At 45.7% G+C, this 16,286-nt stretch overlaps 1 protein-coding gene across 1 annotated transcript in view; it reads right to left on the reverse strand.

Moving 5' to 3' along the window:
- AFF4 (ALF transcription elongation factor 4) overlaps positions 1-16,286 on the reverse strand; it is a 798,699-nt gene that overhangs the window by 207,728 nt on the left and 574,685 nt on the right. The window lies entirely within an intron of this gene.

The following is a 16,286-nucleotide window of genomic DNA, read 5'->3' on the forward strand; positions in this document are numbered from 1 at the left end:
TATACAACATCTCAAGACTACAATATTAGAAACACAATTATTCCATCACCAACAGACCATCAATGAGGCCACCTATAGCTCTGCAACAGTTGCAAGACCCTCTAGCACTTACAGGGGGCATCTTCTACCTTCACAGACCTGGCGTTCCACCCGCCCTGCACCAATCCATATCCATCTGCCTTTGGTCCATACTTGGTGGTTCGGCTGCCTCTCCCCCCACACAAGCGCACAATATTGCCCTTAACCACTGAGAGCCCCAGAGTGGACAGCAGTCATGGGGGGGGGGGATTCAGGTAAATATCCCCAACGTTCAAGAGGACCGTTTTAACTGTGGGCTAGGTATAGAGACCTGCCCCCTGCCAGAGTCCCTCCCGAACTCCCCAGCAAAGTGTATGTCAACGCCCCTGCAACCCACAGCCCCTGTTTCACCTATCGCCCATTACATTCTATGCATAGGCACCCTCATTTAGTAGGATTTGTGCATTAAACGAAACTGCAATAGTCGAAAACATGCTCTGAAGACCAGCTTCAAGGTATCTCTCAGCTTAGGGGGAATGGAGAGTAGTTGCCAATGGACTACCTACCCTTGGGTTCACTACTCCTATGGCAAGTGGGCATAAACATGTCCCAGTTTCCTAAAATCTGCCACCACCAAGATGGCCAAAACTTCAGTGAGTGGGGCACATTCGGCAGCTCACCTTAGGGCTGTGAATGACCTGGGTGTTCTCGACTACTATTTCACTTACTAATTCCCCACCTGTCTTGGTGCTAAATGTGACTCAGGACTGGGGTGGCATCTCCCAGGTATGAGGGATGCCAGGGTCTCATATCAAAGGCTGCAAAGGTTTGAAGACTCTGGCCTTGGTATGCTGATTGTTAGCCATCCTGTGTGGAGGAGGTGTAAAGACCAGCTGCCGAATCAGGCATTGTTCCTGAACTCTGAGAGCAGGGTTCCCACCTCCTGGGGGTGAGAACGCATCTGTGGTGGCAGGCTGGACTGGACTACAAGAAAGAACCAAATTCAAATTCAAATAGTGCTTTATTCGAGTGATTACTCATAAAAGCAAAACATACACAAAATATCAACAATATTAAAATGGGATTAAATTTAGAATCAAACACATTTACAAAGCACTATTGGATCCATAAAATACATTCAATTAAAAAAAGATTCTCACAGTATTTGTTATATGATTAAAAAGAGATTTGATTAATACATTATAAAAAACATATATAGTTTCAAAAAACGATAGTGTCAATTTCATGGGAACAGATATTACAAACAGAGAATAGTCAATTAACTAGCAGTCGCTGTATAATTACCAAATTCATTATTAGTCTAAAAAGCAAAGGAACAGGTTCATAGAGGCAGATTAACAGACAGAGAATAGTTAATTAACTAGCAGTCTCTGCCTGATCGCCCATGCCCAACCAATATATTTTGCTGTGGCTATTAATATCCATGTAAGTGGGCTTGAACATATAATACGCAGGGCAACAGAACTACAAGTGGTCCCAAGGTTCCTACACATGGGTGCTAGCCAGGCGCGCCTTGGGGCACAATATGCTTTACAGGAGAACAAAAAATGACCAAGAGTTTCCTTCCTCGTTCCACAGGCTGGGCAAGTGTCACAACCCCCTGTGCCCCATTTGGCTGTCAATGATCTTATGGGGAGGGCTCCAGCTCTCAATTGGAATAGGAGCTTCCTGTCACCTGGCTTTGAGATGATATCCCAATACGACTCCAAAGCCGGATACAGTTTTACCTCAAGGAAACCCGCAGACTTGGACCCATTACTAGAATTACTCAAACTCCTGCTGGCAACATGTTCCCAAAATATATTTTTTAGTACAGACTTGGTGGGAAATAATGCACCTGCTGGATCAAGCCATATAGGACTTAACCCAAGCTCAAACAATATTGCCTTCAGTGAATTGAGCCAACTAATTTTATGAGTGCAGTAATGCCATTAAGAGTATATGGTGCTGGGAGTTTTTCATTATGAACTCCACAGTATCATATTGGCTTTCTAAAAACTGAGAAGTTTGGAATCCAACATCTCAGCACATTAAACCCACACTGATGCCACTTTGGGATTTAATGAACAATACACTTAAAGGGCATCTTAGAGATGCCCCCTGTAAAACGACCTAACACTAGTGTCCAGGCTGAGTGGCTGCTCGCCAGCTGCCACTACCAGACTAATCGAGAGTCTAGAGCCTGCTGCTCTCGGAGGTTTGAAACGATGCACATTCTGGTAACAAGGTGCCAAGCCACCTCCCCCTGGATGGGCAGGGTCCACGAAGGGGAAGCTTCAAAGGCTTACCGCCTTTGTGAGCTACCCCAGGCCTTTGCGGCCTCCAGCAACTGGCCCCCACTGGTTCTGACCCCACTTTGGGCAAGAGAATCGTCGGGAAAACCAAGTGAGGAAGGGAGGTGTGCCCACCTTTGCCAACACCCATCAGGTTGGGGGCGGCGAGGTGAAGCACACCTTTCAGTCCCCACTATTTTGCAGAAGGGGGGACCCAGTTAGTCATAAGCCCCCCTCCCACTAGAGGGTGGAATAATAGGGGATGTACCCACCCCAAGGAAGGGAACCATTGGTACCAACCTTTACCTACCTGTAACACCTCTAAATCTAGTATTTAGGGGCAACCCTGAAACTTGCCTCCTCAGACAAGCACCGACCAAAAAGAAGGACCGAAGAGCCGATCTAAAACTAAGAAGAGGATGCCGCCCACTGACTTGGCCCCAGTCCTACTGGCCTGTCCCCACCTCAAACCTGCTCCAGTGAAATCCCAGTGTGTCCTGAAACCAGCAACATCAAGAACCCAGAGGACCTGCTCTGCCTTCCACAAGAAAGACTTTGCCTCTTGTGAGCACCAGATTTGCTCACCCAGAGACTCTGGCTCCAGCCAAATCCAAGAGTCTGCACTACTCTGCACCCGACACCTACAGCTCGAGTTTGAGTGGTCCAACACCACGAGGAGGTCTCCCTGGCGACCATGACCTGAGATCTGGGGATCTCTGACCTGGCTCGAGTCTCCAAGTGAAGCCTGCAACCTCTTCTGGAGGATCCCCCTATCGCGACGGGAGGTGGAAATAAAACCCGGCGCCTACAGACACCCCTGCACCCAACGCACAATTGAATTGGGTGCCAAACCCACAGTGTCCCAGCATCCCCAGGCATCCCAACTTACTTCTCCGACCAGTGGTCACCCCCAGAAGATCTTCGTCCCCGGGCCTGCAGTCTTTGTTGCAACCGGAGAATCCGCATTGAAATCAACAAGGCACCAGATGCAAAAACAGCCGCCCCTGAGGGTTTACTTGGGTGCTAACACAGATCCTCCTTTGCCCTGAGCCTAACTCAAGGAGCTTTGCTCCCACAACCTTGTGACCTGCTCGTGAGCAGCCACCAACCGGAGGGACCCATCCTTAATTGGATAACATTGGGCCTCAGCATTCTGCACCCGGCCTCCCTGGTGCCACTGAGGGTGCTTTGAGAGTGCATCCTTGACCCTGGGGGACCCTGGTTCTAACCCCAGAATACCAAATCCCACAGCCAAGTATTTACCTGTTAACCAATAACCACATTTTCTCCATAGGAAAACAATGACTGTTTTTCCTTGAAAACTGTTCAAAATGTGGAGTTGGTTTTGTATGAGAACTTTAATACTGCAAATAACTAAAAACTGCTTACATACCTTTTCTCTAGGAAACGTCCCAGTGTGATATCTAGGCATATCGCACTGAATAGAAAAAGCAATCTATAAAGTAATCTGAAAAGTAATCAAAAGTAATCTAACAGTGATTCCGTATTTAAAGCATTTACAAAGATGTAACAGTCAATTTCATTCAGCTTGCTTGTATTGTTCAACCTGCCTCGAAAAGTACCAGTTACACTTTCCTGTACCAGGCTTGCTTGGTTCAAGAAAATAAATATAACTGAATAATATTTTTTATACAAAATAAATGGTCTGAGTTCAGACCGAGTGACATCATTTGCTGCCTAAGTGTACACAACAAATGCTTAATACTACCTTCTGATAAAGCCTTACTGCTCACCCACACTACCACAAATCGAGAGTAAGGTGCTATCTACTTTTACCTCGAGGGTACCTCTAATGTACCATTCTAGGTGCATGTATTAATAAATCCATCATTGGAATCAGTGTGGGTTTGCAGGAAACTGGCTCTATATATACTACAAAATGAGGTATTGAGTGTGTAGAGACCAAGTGACCCCAGAGGTAGGCAGAGGTTAAAGTTAGATAGAACCCTACTCTCTATTTGTGGTAGAGTGGTCAAGCAGTAAGGCAGTATCAGAGGACGGTGCTAAGCATTTGATGTACACATTCAGTCAACAAATGAATTCACACACTCAATAACGGAACTCTAGGCCAATAGTGTTTGTATAAAAATATATACTGTTTTAGTTTTAGAACCAAGCAAGCCTCGCACAGGTAAGCATTAAATACTTTTCAGTAATAAGTTACTGGATATAGAACAGTTTGAAAAAGTATTCAAAATTGTACTTGGTTTGATTTACAGGGGATGCAGTAGGTTGCAACACTTAAAAAATACAGTACATTGAAATGAATAGGCTTTTTCAGTAAACTACAGGTAAGTTACTTTTTACGTTACTTTTCTAACTCGGCGCTGGATACCTAGATTCAGCACTGGGACATTTCCTGTAAATAGTTAAGTAGGAAAATGCTACCTACCAGTATGCATCTGTTCTTGACATGTAGAGCTGCAGAGTTACACACTGTGCATAGATGGCCACCTAGTGTTGGGCCCGGATGTTTGCAGTTTGCTTTTGTTGTAGAAAAGTCTTTGGAAGTCACAGGACAGGGGACTCCTCCTTTGGATGATACTGCGCATGTGCATCGGCTCATCCCCAGATTGTTATTTGCCATTAGGGAAGTGATGGAGCTGTACAAGAAGTAGTGATGTCCATGTGATTTGTATCTAATTAAAATAATACTGGAACAGAAAAAGGCAGCCGGGGAGGCGGGTGGGCGTGTGCAACTCTGCAGCTCTACATGCCAAGAACAGATGCATACTGGTAAGTAGCATTTTCCGTTCGAGGCATATGAGCTGCAGATTACACACTGCATAGATTGTATAGCAGTACCCACCTTTAGCAGAGACTACCCCCATCTGTTGCAGTTGTTTGAAACAGAGATTTTAGTACAGCTTGGCCCACAGTGGCTTGTTGTTTAGTTTGCACATCTACACAATAGTGTTTTGTGAATGTGTGCGGTGTAGACCATGTACCTGCTTTGCATATATCATCTAGGGGAATGTTCCCTAAGAATGCCATTGAAGTCCCTATTTTCCTTGTAGAATGGGATTTTGGAGGAATTGGTAACTTACGTTTGGCTTTCTGGTAACATATTTGTATGCATTTAACAATCCACCAAGCTATCCCCGATTTTGATATGGGGTTGCCTTTATGTGGTGGTGAAAAAGACACAAACAGTTGTTTAGTTTTACGAAAAGTTTGTTTCCTTTCGATGTAGTACAGTAATGCTCTTTTGACATCTACGGTGTGTAGAGATCTTTCTGCGACTGTTTGTGGCTGCAAGAAAAATACAGACAGCTCAACAGATTGATTTAGATGGAATGGTGAAATGACTTTTGGAAGGAATTTAGGATTAGTACGTAGAACCACTTTGTTATGATGCATTTGCAGAAAGGGTTCTTGGATGGTAAATGCTTGTAGTTCACTAACTCTTCTGAGAGAAGTAATAGCTACTAGGAAAGCTACTTTCCAAGTTCGGAATTTCAATTCACATTTATGTAAAGGTTCAAAGGGAAGTCCCATTAACTGTGTGAGAACAATGTAAGTTCCACACTGGTGAAAGTGATGTTCTGGGAGGGATTATTCTTTTGAGTTCTTCTATGAAAGCTTTTATAGCAGGTACTCTAAAAAGAGATGGATGATGTTTATTTTACAAATATGCTGCAATGGCATCAAGGTGTAGTCTGATAGACGTGTAGGCTAAATTACACTTTCGAAGGTGTAATAGGTATCCTATGATGTGTTGAATAGACCCATCTTGAGGATTTATGTGGTTGTTTTGACAGTATTTCACAAACAGTTTCCACTTAGCAGCATAACATGCTCTAGTAGTGGGATGTCTAGCTTCTTTAATAACGTTCATGCATTCTGGAGGAAGGTTGAGGTAACCAAACTCTGACTTCAGGAGCCAGATCGCTAGGTTGAGCTGAGCTGGGTCCAGGTGTCTGATCTATCCATGGTTTTGTGTTAATAGGCGTGGAGATAGGCTTAGTTTCTGGTGTGGTATCACAGATAGTTGCAGCAGCGTGGTGTACCGCGGTTGTCTGGCCCAAGTTGGAGCAACTAGGAGTGTTAGGGAATGTTGCTGTAGCTTGCGTACTACTAACGGAAGTAGTGGAAGAGGAGGAAAAGCGTATGCAAATTGTCCTGACCAGTTCATCCATATCGCATTGCCTTTGGACAGCGGGTGTGGATATCTGGCGGCGAAGTTTGGGCATTTTGCGTTTTCGTGGGTGGCAAAGAGGTCTATCTGAGGTTGTCCCCAAATTTGAAAGAACGGTTGAAGAACTTGCGGATGAAGTTCCCACTCGCGGATCTGCTGTGTCTGTCGACTTAGCAGATCTGCCATGGTGTTTTGTACTCCTGGAACGTGCTGGGCTAAGAGGAAGATCTTTAGTGGTATAGCCTATCTCCATATCTGCTGTGCTAACAGAGCTGCAGAGTGTGTTCCCCCTTGTTTGTTTATGTAGTACATGGCTGTCATATTGTCTGTGCTCACTAAGACAGCTTTGCCTGATGCTTGTTTTTGGAATGCTTTTAGGGCTAGAAAAACAGCTAGTAACTCCAAGTTGTTGATGTGGAGTAACTGTTGTTGCGCTGTCCACCTGCCTTGCATGGTGTGATACAGTAGGTGAGCTCCCCAACCGGAGGGCGATGCGTCCGCTGTCATGAGCATTTGAGGAACTGGCTCTAGAAACAGTCCGACTGTCTACCAACACTAGGTCTTAATTGACCACAAGCCTGGTTCGATTGGCGTGCTAGGCACTCTTGAAGTGGACGCATTTGCAGTCTTGCGTGAGGTACTATAAATGATGCCATCATTCCTGTGAACACTCGAGCTGGAAGCGAGTGTTGTAGTTTGAATCTTGTTAGGAGAGTTTGTACACTTGTTATCCAGGCTGGAGAGGGATAGGCTAGTGTTAGTTGGGTGTTTATTGTAGCACCGAGATATTGTTGTATCTGTGAAGGTTGCAGATGTGACTTGGTGTGATTTACTGTGAATCCCAAGTCGTGGAGCAGTTGAATCGTAGCGGTAGTGTGTTGTACACGCTGGCTGTATGAGCTGGCTTTTACGAGCCAGTCGTCTAGGTATGGGAAGACGTGAATATGCTGTCTTCTTAAGTGTGCTGCTACCACAGCTCGGCATTTGCTAAATACCCTTGGTGCTGTTGTGACTCCGAATGGGAGCACTTTGAACTGGTAGTGCTGCCCATCCAGCACAAATCTGAGATATTTTATGTGCACTGTGTGGATAGGAATGTGAAAGTAGGCGTCCTTGAGATCTAGAGTGACAAGGAAGTTGTTTTGTAACAGGAGCGGAAGGACTTGTTGGAGTGTGACCATATGAAAATGATCGGACTGTAAATGTTTAGAGGTCTGAGGTCTAGGACAGGTCTTAGAGATTCGTCCTTCTTTGGGATTAAGAACTATAGGGAGTATACTCCTTTGTTTTGCTGATGCATTGGGACTATTTCTATTGTATTTTTGTGCAGGAGGGATATCAATTCCTGCCTGAGCAGTGACAAATGTTCCTGTGACATTGGACGCTGCCTGGGTGGTATGTTTGGGGGATGTTAGTTCTAGACAGTAACCTGACTGAATTATTCGAAGCACCCACCTGTCTGATGTGATGTTTTTCCCAGGCTGGTAAGTGTTTTTGTAGTCTTCCCCCGAAAGGAGTGGAATGGGGCGGGGGGAAGGGGAGGGGAGTCATTGGGCATGGGTAGAAGCAGAGCAGGAGTTGTTTTTACCTCTGCCTTAATTGTTGTAACCACCCCTTTGGTAGCCCCTACTATAGGTGAATTGTGTGGGGGCTTTGTACGAGTTAGAAGGTATGTCTGAAGAGTATCCCCTGGTGGCGCCTCTGTAAGATGAGCGGCAAAATGAACTTGTGGAAGCCTGCGACTGCAGGGCTCCCATAGATTTGGCCGTATCTGTATCCTTTTTCATCTTTTCAAAGGATACGTCTACATTGGGTCCGAATAAGTGTTGCTCATCGAAGGGTTGGTAAATATAGAACTTTGGACTTCAGGTTTGAACCCTGATATGCGTAGCCAGGCATGTCTACGCAACAAAATACTGGTGTTAACTGCTCTGGAGGCAGTGTCTGCTGCATCAAGTGCACAACAAATGGAGGTGTTTGTAATATTTTTCCCTTCTTCGATAAGCTAATTTGCTCTATCTTTGTACTGATCAGGGAGGTGCTGCATTAACGATTCTAATTCGTCATAATGTGCCCTATTGTATCTTGCCAATAATGCTTGTGTATTGGCAATACGCCACATGTTTGCTGCTTGAGGCGCAGTTCTTTTCCCCGATGCGTCAAGGAGCTTAGACTCTTTATCTAGTGGGGGAGCTTCACCTGATGGTTGCGAATTTGCTCTTTTGCGTGCATTGGAAACCACAAGCGAGTCTAGTGGTACTGGGCCTTTAATATATGCTGGGTCTGAAGGGGCGGCTTTATATTTCTTCTCTATTCAAGGGTTTATGACCCGAGTTCTAACTGGGTCTTTGAAGACTTCAGGAGCATGCTTAATCATCACTCCTTTAAGCATGGGTAACATGGATGAGGATCTTTGTGCATTATCAAAAGTATCCATTAGGAAGACTTCATCAACAGGGTCTGTATGCATGTCCACCCCATGATACTGCGCAGCTCTGTGTCCTAATTTATTGAAGCCCATAGTGTCTTCGAGTGAGGAAGGACTAGAGGGGTATATGTCGTCCTGAGGGACATTTGGGATGTCTGGGGTGTTATAATCATTCCACGGGTCAGGTGAGCCTGGAGGAATAGATGGGTCATCTGCATAACCCCCTATATCATCAGAGCTATCATCCCTGTTGTCATCATCTGTTATGATAGAGGATGTAGGGGAATGTTGTGATAGGAGCACAGGTGGGGGTGGCATAGGTGGAGGAGAAGGGGAATGAGCTCTTAGAGGAGAGGTAGCCATGTCCTTTTTTGAATGAGGAGCCGGTGCAGGTGTATCCAGGTCGTTTTTTTTAACTTTGAGTTAATCGACCAGTGACTGGATCTTTAACCAGAGTCTTTTGTGCAGGGTCTGGGTGAAATAAGTCCTCTACAGGAGGCTGATGTTTTGGTGCGGAGGGAGGTTTCGGCACCAAAGTAGCTCTTATGGTTTTTTGGCAATGTTTTTAACAGGAGAAGCAGGAGTCTTTTTCCGCTCCGATGGTTTTTTCGGCTCCAATGGTTTTTTCGGTTCCAATGGTTTTTTTCGGTTCCGATGGTCTTTTTGAATCCGAAGCATGTTTGCTTGGTTCCGACCTGGGTTTCGTGCCGAGGGACTAGCGGTATGCTTCGGCACCGATGTTATGTTATGTTATTAGTGCTTCTAAAGCGCAACATTCATCCTTGCAGGATATCACGGCGCTAAGATTGAACAGTAAATTGTGAGCAAATGCCAGAGGCTAATGTTTATTCTATTTTAGGGATCAGTGCAGTCTTCGTTTTTTCTAAAAGTAGGATAACATTCCATGAGCCTTAGATCTATTGGCAGATCATTCCAAATGTTGGCGGCTAAGTGCGAAAAAGCGTGCCCGCCCATTCTGGCTCTTTTTACTCGTGTAGTGACTGCTTTGGCTGTAGATTGTGAACGCAAGTTCCGAGACGGTGCATAAAACTTGATTCTATTCTGCAGGATATTAGGACCAGTTTTATGCAGAGTTTTATGAGCAATACATAACATTTTAAAAGATGCTCTTTGCCTCATGGGTAGCCAGTGTAAAGCTCTCAAGCAGTTCTTAGCAGAATCATATTTTTTCTGGTTACAGACCGCTTTTGCTGCCGCATTCTGGACAAGTTGTAATTTCGTAAATAGATAATCTGCCATACCAACAAACAGCGAATTGCCATAGTCCAGCCTACTTATCAGTAATGACTGGACTAAGATCTGTCTGCATTCGATAGGAATCCATGGGAAAACGCGTTTTAGCATTTTTAATATAGCAAAGCCTTTGCCACATATTGTGGTGCCAGGAGGTTTCATAGACAAAGTAGTGTCAATATGAACTCCCAGATTTCTAGCAGTCAGGGTTGTATTAGGTGGAGTGCCCAGAGTATTAGGCCACCAGGTGTTATCCCAAAGCTGTTGGGATCCGCCGAACAGAAGGATTTCTGATTTGTCGGCGTTTAATTTCAAATAGTGGCTATGCATCCAATTAGATAGCTCTGACAGACAGTTATGCAGCCTATTTTTGGCGTCCTCTTCGCCATTGAGGGTTACTATCAGTTGCGTTTCATCTGCGTATGAGCAAATATTGATACCTCATTTTTTGCCAATAGACGCAAGAGAGGATACGTAAACATTAAATAATGTAGGGCTTAATGCTGCCCCCTGTGGCACCCCATATTTGATCTTCCGAGGGGTGGAGGTAAAATTACCTAAACAGACAGATTGAGATCTGTCTGATAGAAAAGATTCCAACCAATTCAAGGCTTTGTCTTGTATTCCTTTAGCGGCCAGCACTTTTATTAAAAGATTGTGGGATACGCTATCAAACGCCGCTGATAAGTCTAGTAATGTCAGGGCAACCGTTTTTCCTTTATCAATCTGAGTTTGAATATCGTCCATCACGGCTAGAAGCATTGTCTCAGTACTATTGTTGGATCTAAAGCCCGTTTGAGAGACATCAAGCAGATTGTTGATTTCTAAAAAATTTGACAGCTGTTTATTTACTAATTTTTCCAAAACCTTTGATAGGTATGGCAGCTGTGAGATGGGGCGATAGTTAGCCGGGTTATTTATATCCGCACTGGCTTTTTTTAATAGTGGTATTACTACTGCATTTTTCCAAACTTTTGGAAATTCAGCTTGATCCAGAGACAAATTGAGGGCTTTCGTTACTGCTGGACAAATTACGGGCGTGAGTTGAGAAAAAAATGTGATGTGGACATACGTCCAATGGGGATCCTGATTTAATTTCTAGCATTGCCTTGCTAACTACTTCTTCGGAGAAAGGGCCGAAAGTAGAACAACTAGCCAGCAGGGTGGTGTCTACATGATACTCTGCTTGTTCCTGGTTATTGTTTAAAAAGGAAGCATAGATTATGTCTATTTTTTCGCTAAAAAAATTACTAATTTTAGTGCAGTTCTCCTGTGAGGGAGTCAAATTTGAAGTGAGGCTGGGGGGGGGGGGGTACAGAGTTCTTTTACTATTTTAAAAAGCTCCTTAGAGGAGTTTCTATTATCTAGTATTCTTTGCGAAAAGTAATCTTTTTTTGCTTTCCTTATGGCTGTGTTGTACATTTTCAGCTCGTTTTTATAAGCAAGTCTGTCCTCCGGATTTTTGCTTAATCTCCATTTGTGTTCCAATGTGGTACATTTTCTTTTAGCAACCTTTAGATCTGGACCGTACCATTTCTCCGACATTTTTCGTCTGGGTCGATCTTTTGCGCGGGGCGTTGAACAGTGATCCAACGTTTTCCCAATATTATCTAGTAGCTGATGGATTTCTTGCTCACTGGAAGTTCCTAGGATAGTATTATGGCGAAAATGTTTTAGGAATTTCTCCACAGAATTTTTTTCCAACATCTTATATTAGTTGTGGACTGGACAGTTGGTCTTGTATTCTTTGTGGACAGGGTGAAATTCAATTCAATCCTATGATGGTCAGTCCAAGTCAAGGGTTTTATGTCTGTAATAGTGATGTTTGCTATGTTAGTAAAGATAAGATCTAACATATGTCCAGCTCTGTGTGTCGGGTGTGCTATTTTCTGTGTAAGTTGCATGATTTCCATATCAGCTGCCAGATGTTTAGTTAGTGGATTATCGTGCAAATCGTAATGGACATTGAAGTCTCCTAAGACTAGAATGTTTTTATGTTTGAGACAGACAGGGAGAATTTGTTCAAGGAGTTGGGTACTAAAATCCATCGTGCTTCCCGGAGGGTTATACATGATTGCGCCACCCAGCATCACCTGAGTATTTATAGAAATAGAGAAGATCAGGACTTCATGTTTGCCCACTTGAGTGACTGCTTCTTGGTGACAAGAAAAAATGTCTTTAAATATCATAGCTACCCCGCCTCCCCTCTTATTTGATCGATTCAAGTTTACAATTTTATACCCCATAGGGAGTGCTGCAGCAGTATCAGGGGTACTATGCTTTCCAAGCCAAGTCTCCGTGAGAAAAGCAAAATCTGGTTTGATCTCCTGTAACATATCCCATATTTCTATGGAATGTTTGGGAAGAGACCTTGCATTGACATAAATGCAGGAGAAATCAAGAGTAGGGGCGTTTTCGAATGTTGGACGTTCTATATAGTTACCATCCCATCTGCAATTCCGGCAGCCAAAGGGGACCATGATATTTAAGGGTCCTACTTTAGCACATTGGGAATGGCCCAGTGATGTGGCTGTGTTAAGATTAATAAGTTCCCCTCTAGAATATACCAGTGCAGACATACCAGATTTGTCAATAATTGGAGAAGCAGGGGTTGTGGCCCCTGGTCCCGGCCTGTCGCGGACGGGCGCTGACGGGATCGCCTTTGGCGACCTTCGGCGCGCCGCCGGCGCGCCTGCTGCGCTAGTCCGCTGCACTTCCTGGGTAAGGGGACCATTTTATGTCATCGAGGGCGGGAGGGGCCGAGCACTAGTCTGCTCACCCTGATCCTCACCTAAGATGGCGGATGGTGGTCGGGATCCCAGGCAGCGCCGATCAGCTGCGAAGGGGGTTAGCGGGTAAGGCAAAGCAAATGCAAGACCGCGGGTCAATGCCCGACAGTACAAACAATTGTTGCGCAAATTATAGAATACAAAATAATAACGAGGGTCTTTTGTTAAAAGGGCAAAGTGAGTGACACAAAATATTCACACAAGTGTTTTAAAATCACAGTATACACTTGCCTAAACACACGCACCAGGTCCCGGCTTTCCGCCTCAAGACCTCACTCATGCACACTGTCAATCGTGTGCCGGTAGCATTTCTGGGATTTTTATGTCATCGAGGGCGGGAGGGGCCGAGCACTAGTCTGCTCACCCTGATCCTCACCTAAGATGGCGGATGGTGGTCAAGACCCCAGGCAGCGCCGATCAGCTGCGAAGGGGGTTAGCGGGTAAGGCAAAGCAAATGCAAGACCGCGGGTCAATGCACGATAGTACAAACAATTGTTGCGCAAATTATCGAATACAAAATAATAACGAGGGTCTTTTGTTAAAAGGGCGAAGTGAGTGCCACAAAATATTCACACAAGTGCAGTTTTAAAATCGCAGTATACACTTGCCTAAACACACGCACCAGGTCCCGGCTTTCCGCCTCAAGACCTCACTCATGCACACTGTCCGATTGTTTCGATGCCGGCGTGGTAGGTGATTTTGTCTTTTTCAGTACCTGTAGGTGTGCGCCGACACCGTGGGGAGGCCGACACGAGCCAGAGTCGCCGGAAGGCTTAGCTAGCTTCTTAGCCGGGCCCGAAGGTGGGGCAGTAGAAGCAGTGTCTCAGTGTGCACCCGAGCCCGAAGGCGAGGGTGTGACCGGAGCCTTTTTTGACTGTGTCGAGGAAGAGTCGGGTTGACGGTCTTACTTACGACCCGCTGTGCTGGAGTGATGTCCTCGACTTCGGAATCTTCTGCCTCGGAGTTGCTGTAGACGCCATGTTGTTCTGGGACATCGAGCCCTCTGAGAAGATGTTGTCTGGAATCGGAGCTGAAGATCGAGCCATTGTTCTCCTAGCTCTTTGGTCCTGGATCATTGTCTTGGAGCGGAAGGAGACACAAGCGGAACAGTCTATGGCCTTGTGCTCCGGGGAGAGGTAAAGGTTACATGAAGGTCGGTGTGGGGAAACTTCGACCCACATTGAGGACACTTTTTAAATGGGGTCCTTTCCATGAGCTGGAGTCGAGGCCTAGTTAGGCCCGAAGGCAGTCGTCGACGAGCGGAATCGAAATCTTCAATGTTGAAGAGTAGCATCGACTGGAAACGCGTTCGAAACTAAAGAACAAGTTACTTACCTTCGGTAACGCTTTTTCTGGTAGATACATTATCTGCCTGTGGATTCCTCACCTTGTGAATATCCCCTTGCGTCAGCAACATTCGGAAATTCTTTTCGTAGCCTCGCGCTGACGTGGACTTGGACGTCATAGAGACAAGGCCTCGCACGCGACTCCGCTGACGTCACAGACGCCTATAATAGGCCCACGCTGGCGTGATGGCATCAGTTCCGCCCTTTTTTCCGTGCCTTCGAGGCACACGGACGGACCAATGTCAGTAGATATATACACAGTATACACAGTACATAAAGTCAAGATAACACACACAGTGTGAAGCAAATGCAGGAAAGCAATTGAAACAACTCCTTGACAACAAAATGTATATACATTACAATACAGTACACCAGGTATAGAAGAGTGGACAACGGGGAGGCGGGTGGGTCATTGAGGAATCCACAGGCAGATATTGTATCTACCAGAAAAAGCGTTACCGAAGGTAAGTAACTTGTTCTTCTGATAGATACATCTGCCGTGTGGATTCCTCACCTTGTGAATAGAGTCCCACAGCAGTCCCCACTCCCGGAGGGAGTCCACTCTTCTAAACCAGGAAATCCTGGAGGACAGAGCGCGCAAATTGCCCGTTCCTCCTCACTTCGGAATCCAAGCAGTAATGCTTCACGAAAGTGTGGAGGGAAGACCAAGTTGCCGACCTACAAATATCCTCCACAGGAAAACCTCTAGCTAAAGCTGAGGTAGAAGATTTAGCTCTAGTAGAATGAGCCCTTATACCCTCAGGAGACTCCTTACTGGCCAAGGAGTAGCAGATCTTAATACAGAGAACGATCGATCTTGACAATGTCCTCTTATGGACCTCTCTTCCTCTCTTGCAGCCAGCAAAACCAATGAAGAGCTGGTCATCCAAACGACAGTCTTTAGATCTGTCCAGATAAAAGGGCACCGCCCTCTTGGGGTCCAGACGATGTAATCTCTCCTCCTCCTTGGAAGGGTGAGGGGGAGGATAAAAGGTAGGGAGGGTAATGGACTGACCAAGGTGGAAAGGAGTCACCACCTTAGGAAGAAAAGCAGTCCTGGTCCTAAGAACCAAACGATCAGCATGAATGGGGGCTTGGAACTAAGAGCTTGAAGCTCACTTACCCTCCTTGCTGAGGTTATTGCAACGAGGAAGACTGTCTTAAGAGTCAAAAGCCTCATAGGACATTTATGAAGAGGCTCAAAGGGAGCACCCATCAAAAAGGTCAAGACAAGATTTAAGTCCCACTGAGGCACAATGAAAGGAGTTGGAGGGAACTTATTTGTGAGGCCCTTCATAAACCTAAGAACAACAGGAGACTTAAAAAGGGACGGCTGGTCAGGCATGCAGAGAAATGCCGACAGCGCAGAAAGATAGCCCTTAACTGTGGCAACAGCAAGCCCTTGCCGCGCCAGAGAAAGAGCGAACTGGAGAACATCAGACAAATGAGCTCTCAAAGGGTCAATAGATTTCCCCCCACACCAAGAGACAAATTTTTACCATCTGTATGAATAAACAGTCTTAGTGGAGTCACGCTTGGCTGACAAGATGACATCAACCACGTCAGGAGGGAGTGAAAAGGAATTCAGGTTGCCCCGTTCAATCTCCAGGCATGAAGGTGTAATGTCTGGAGGTGGGGGTGTAGAACCTGCCCCTCCATCTGAGATAGGAGGTCTGCCCTGAGAGGGAGACGGAGCGGCGGATGAGGAGAGGTGGAGAAGATCTGTGTACCGCACCCTTCTTGGCCAATCCGGGGCGATCAATAGTAACTTGGGCCCGGTCTTGGCGAATCTTTCTCAGAACCCGAGGAATCAAGGGTATGGGAGGAAACGCGTAAAGGAGTTGTCTTCCCCAACTCAACTGAAACGCGTCCCCCAAGGCTCCTTGCATCGGATACTGGAGACTGCAGAAAGACCGGCAGTGAGCATTCTCGTGAGTGGCAAACAGGTCCACCCGAGGAGCTCCCCACATCTGAAAGATGTCGTGAACAACCTCCGGA

The sequence above is a fragment of the Lissotriton vulgaris genome, chromosome 7 (assembly GCF_964263255.1).
Source record: "Lissotriton vulgaris chromosome 7, aLisVul1.2, whole genome shotgun sequence".
NCBI lineage: Eukaryota > Metazoa > Chordata > Amphibia > Caudata > Salamandridae > Lissotriton > Lissotriton vulgaris.